The sequence below is a fragment of the Rhagoletis pomonella genome, unplaced genomic scaffold (assembly GCF_013731165.1).
Source record: "Rhagoletis pomonella isolate Grant_MI unplaced genomic scaffold, Rhpom_1.0 Rhpom_scaffold_00002, whole genome shotgun sequence".
NCBI classification, from domain to species: Eukaryota; Metazoa; Arthropoda; class Insecta; order Diptera; family Tephritidae; genus Rhagoletis; species Rhagoletis pomonella.
The window spans coordinates 91,336,357-91,341,999 of record NW_023458556.1 but is presented as its reverse complement, the minus strand read 5'-3'; the positions used below and the strand labels follow the sequence as shown (position 1 = coordinate 91,341,999).

The 5,643-nt window shown below is 32.1% G+C and overlaps 1 protein-coding gene across 1 annotated transcript in view; it reads right to left on the bottom strand.

The window, feature by feature from the left end:
* LOC118734174 (calpain-D) overlaps positions 1-2,769 on the bottom strand; it is a 145,661-nt gene extending 142,892 nt beyond the window's left edge. The window contains exon 1 of the mRNA XM_036463894.1: positions 2,688-2,769. The gene's annotated coding sequence lies outside the window, so the exon portion shown is untranslated. The remainder of the gene's footprint in view (positions 1-2,687) is intronic.
* Between the last annotated feature and the right edge of the window lie 2,874 nt (positions 2,770-5,643).

The window sequence follows — 5,643 nt, the reverse complement described above, 5'->3', positions numbered from 1 at the left end:
AGATATAAAACTTTTATTTTTTTTGTCGTGGTGGACCTTCCGCTGGAGACACCCATATGTGACTTGTCTCTGTACGATTAGTAGATCGCGGGGAATGAGCGCCTTATTTTAGAATAATAATTAAGTATAGATTTTTAATTAATAAAATTTATTTGCTGAATTGGTACACTGTTACCGTTTTTGCGTTTTCTGGTTTTACCATTTTCTCATAACTTTTATACTATTTTTGGTTTTCAGTTTCTGTACTTCTTTGAGCTATGAAATAGTTGGTCACATTAGGTAAGTGTTAGTAAGTGAACTCTTGTGTCCAATTATCAAGTTACTTATTGCACACGGAATGCTTGATGAATCAATACTAATACCCCAAAACAACGTATTTTCGAATAAAATATTTAGTTATATTATTTTCTTACACTGTGCATTCAAAACTGCAACATTAGAAAAGTAACTGAATACGAGAATGTATTTGAATATAGAAAGCTCTGCAAAATCAAGTGTTTACAAAATTATTACTTTTTGAAGTATCTAAATGTAGATTCGCTGGGTACCTTATACTTTAATTTAAAAAAGAAAAGCAATTTTTGCTGAACAAATGTCCCTCTCGTGACGATGGATTATCCCATATCGCCACCTGAAATGCAAAAAGACGTAATAAACATCGTCGCTGAAATTCAAAAAGTTGTAACTAATAAAAAATTAAAAATTTAGTTTCTGATTGATATGATGGATTTCATCGAATTACAACTCCCACATCATTCAATGAAAAAAAAGGTGACAGGTAATAAGGTCAATGGAAATAAGGTCAATTGACATTATTACCTTTTCTAAAGCGAAATAAAGCCAACAAAAATTTGGAAATAAAGTCATTGACGTTATTTCCTCATTCAAGTGGAAATAGCGTCAACAATGCTTAAAGTATGTCGATTCATAGAAAAAAATGTTGTTCTTACAATAAACATTGCCCCGTAAGTGTTGTTTTTTAATAGATGAAAAAGGTTATTGCCAAATCCTCAGTGTTGTGATATTAATCCACACACAATCATGAACTACCACCATTTGATTTTATTAAAAAAATTTAAATTACGAATATGTAAAAACACAATGCTAAAAACTAAACGCCTGCGCACAGCTGGAATACGAGAAATATTTGAAGAAAGAGTGTAGAAATGATCCATAACTTGCAAAACATGTTTCGTTTCCACAAAAATAAAGCGAATACTATTAAATTGAAGAAACAGTCCATGTCCAAAAACCCCGGAGGAACACTGAAAGAATTCTGTGTTTTAAATTAGCATATTTTGAACGAATTCGGAATGTCTAAGGTGGAAAAGAAACCAACCTTTCTATAAGGAAACAATTATAGAAAAAGAATTTTCTTACACTGTATGCATGTCTCCGCCAGCAATTTGTGACGACATCATTTAAAAGCAGCTAAGGAGAATGACGACACTATTTATTAAATGGCACATTCAACGAGCCAATGTGCCAAAATGCGGGTATAAACAATTATTGATTATTTAATATCGGAACCGATATCATAGACGTTAATTGATTAGTTTTCACACACTTTTGAAACACAAATTCTATGCTTTTTTACTGCAGACAAGTTGTTGCCCCAAAACACAGCAGAAATCTTCCAATCAGGGCTGGCAACTATCCTTAGTTATGAGGTGCCATATTGGGGATAAAAAAGTGCCAAAATGTGCCAAATAGAAAAATAAAAGTGCCAAAAAAGGTGTCATTTCTTTTAATCATTCACATTTAGCAATAAAATAAAGCTACATTTTCTAAACAAAAGTTCAATGATAAAATAAGATAAACCAGTTGAATAGAATAAATTAGAAAATTTTAGTTGAGAAAAAGAAGTGCACGCAAAGGATTTCACAAAAATGTATTGAAATGTAATGTTGTTTACAAAAGTGCCGGCGTAGCGTGACGTGGTGTGCGCGCTGGTCGCACTGGGTACGCGGGGCGCGAGCGAGAGCGCGGCGCGCGCGGTTTGGCGCGCTGACGCGGGCCGCCGCGAAGCTAAGCAAATTTAATGTTTGAAAGAGAAATAATGTCAATGGATTTTATTTCGTTTTTAAAAAGGTAATAATGTCAATTGTCTTTATTTCGCACCAGGGTGGGAAATAAAGTGAATTGACCTTATTTCCGTTGATCTTATTACCTGTCACCAAAAAAAAACTTTTTAGTCACGACTTTTTTCCATTTCAGTTACGATGTTGTTACGTCTTTTTGCATTTCAGGTGACGATATATTTTTTGGATTTTTACTGAATAAAAATAACGTAAATATACAACCAAATTTATCATCTGATTCTTCTTCTTCTGGTTTAGCGCTAGAACCGCCTAAACGATTTTGGCTGAGTCCTGATTCTACATATTTTTGTGTTGTAAAAATAAAAATATGATTTAAATTAATCTTAAACAAATTTTTTGCCATGCTAAATCCGAAATATGCTTGATTCGAGTATTTTATTGTCAATACCTATACATATGCTACATTTTTTATTTTCCGGTTTAGGGGGAAACCCTTACTAAAAACTTCAAAGCCGTTTTTCTCCCATTTTTTTAGTTATGACATTCTTCCAGTAAACTAGCCAAATGTACATTGGAACCCAAAAGGGATAACATCTTAAAAAAAACTAGGAAATGCTTGAACGAAAATTATATAATTTATCTCACCAGGTATGTTATTTGCCTTTTTATTGCATTTTAGCATACAGTTGTCCGGTAGATTGAAAATGTCTTTGCAATTGTTTACGAAGCAAATATGGCAACTGCGGCAAGAGAACGATTTGTCTGTAGTGAGGCTTTGAGTTCTACGTAAGCAGTTAGAAGATTTTGGGACTTTTTTCTTTTTACTTTCTGCAGCAATTGGTTGCGTTGTTTTGCCCTGCCTATATTGACTGTGTTCTCGGTTTAGAATTTTTTCTTTGTAAATGGGTGCCAAATAGCTCACAGTGTCGCAGATAATGCAGTGCCACGTAACGGAACTATTTTCTGATTCGCAGTCATTACAAATCCAACGTCGATTTAGCGACGGAGTTGAAAAGTGATGATATAACTCGATGGATGTTTTTACGTACTTCCGAGTGTCTTCGCAGTCGACGCAATTAGATGGCAAATTTTTGTTGTTGCGCTGCGGTCGTCGCAAACAGCCTCTGAGCATCGACTTATAAACTCGTTTGTACTCATTCCTGAAAAGCGAATTATAGTTATTGTAAAAATTTGGTTATACATATACATGAATATACTTTTTTAAAAGAAATTATCATTTTAAAGATTTATTATAGGTTCCTTATTCATATGCATTAATACTTTAATAGTGTTTTTCGAGCTAAATTTTTTTTTGTTATTTTTATATAAAAATATCGTCTAATCTTTAACCAAAACCGTGTAAATCACAGTTTCAAACTCTATAAAAAATTTAGGAAAATTCAACAAATTTTCATCAAAATTTCAACTTTTTATTCTGAATTTTTAGAAAATTTTTGGGGATGCAGTTTTATATACCATACAATTTTAGTCTAATGAAGTGCAAGTTTCAAACGGCTAAAAAATCGCGTTGATTTTTGAGAATTTTTTTTTGGGGTAAGTGTCAATACCTTATGAAATAATACGCGGGAGACCGTTAGCAACAAAATTTCAAAATATCAACGCAAGTTTTCAAGATTGCGCTTGTTATATTAAAAAACCCGCAAAATTAGCCCCTGAATTTTCTAAAAAATCAGAATAAGAAGTTGAAATTTTGATGAAAATTTGTTTAATTTTCCTAAATTTTATATAAAGTTTGAAACTGTGATTTGCACGGTTTAGGTTAAAGCTTAGACGATATCTTAATATAAAAATAACAAAAAAAAAATTGCTGGAAAAATATTACGAATATTAAAAACAGGAACAGTCATGCGCCTTCGTCTTGGTCTGCAGTCCGTATCGGAGATACAGCCGCTAAATTTAAACGTAGAACACGTGGTATGGTTAAGAGCATATCCAAGTCAAAAACGAGAAACACACGTAAAAAAAATATCGATAAAAAAAGCGATAATATTATCGATAGCAAAATCGACAAAAAAATCGATGTAAATATCGATATCAACATCGATAGCAAAATCGATAAAATATCGATAATAAAACCGATAAAAATATCGATAACAAAAGCGATAACAATATCGATAGCAAAATCGATTAAAAATATCGGTAACAGAACCGATAAAAATATTGATGACAAAATCGATCAAAATATCGAAAACAAAATCGATAGCAAAATCGATAAAAATATCGATAACAAAACTAGTAAAATCGATAACAACGTCGATAACAAAATCGATTACAAAATCTATAACAAAATCAATCAAAATATCGATAACAAAATCGATAAAAAATATCGATAACAAAATCGATAAAAATATCGATCATTATATCGATAAGTTCCGAAAATATCGATAGAAAAATCAATAACAATATCGATAAAAATTTCGATAACAAAATCGATAAAAATATCGATCACAAAACCGACAAAATATCGATTATTATATAGATAAGTCCCGAGAATCCCGAAAATCTCTAAAATCCCGAAATAGTTGAGTCTCTGTACCTCTATCTATATCCTTTTTTCTACAACTACCTTTATTTTAATCTTTCTTCCTCTATCTTCATCTATACTTTTATCGGTATCCTCATCCTCATCTTTTTCTTTATATTTATCTTTGTTTTTATTTTTATGTTTATCATATTCTTTATATACATATTCCCCTTCACCTTTGCCCTCATATAAGTAAAGTGTTTAAATTTATCTTGGTCTTCATTTTTGCCTTTATCTGCGCAACTTTGTTTTTGTTTTTATTTTTACTTTTGCCTTCATCCTTTTCTTTGTCTATGTACGTACTCACTTTTAAATACTTTTATTCTTGGATTGGTCTTTTTCTAATTGTTGTTTCACTTCAAAAAGTTTTCGCGTATTATGCATACATGTGTTCATACGTATATGTATTAAAGGGTTGCAGAATTACATTTGTCTCTTCTACGCTTGCAAGACCTCTTTGCTTTGTACTCTACTCCCAAGTAGAATGCTTATGATGTATTGTGGAACGATTTTCCGTCATCCCTTGCCAAATTTGGAGAGAACGAAAAATGACACTGAAGATGGCACAACGCCGAAACCGGTTTGTCTCCAAACCAAATTTGACAAGGGATGACGGAAAATCGTTCCACAATACATCATACTCCTACCCTGTCGGAAACACAAACAACCAAAAAGTAGAATGCTTATTAGACTGGGTCGGTCCCCATACAAAAAAAAAAAGTTGCTAATGTCCGCCCCTAAATTTAAAGATTATGTTGAGAGGGTTCTGGAAAAATTTTTTTTTTTTTTTTTTAACCCTCCGAAATACAGCCGAAATGGTTTTTTCGTTGTAACTTGGTTATTTGACGGCCGATTTTTAAAATTGATATGTCATTATTTTTGTCTTGAGAAGCTTCACTTTTCGTTCTTATGTCTTTTTAAGCTTTGAAGTCGCGTTCGCATGATAAGGGCAGAAACAAAATTTTACCCCCCCTAAAGTATATTTTTTTCCTTACCAAACGAAAGTACTTAAAAATTCAAGAAAATGTTGCCTTCAAACTATATTACTAAAATAAT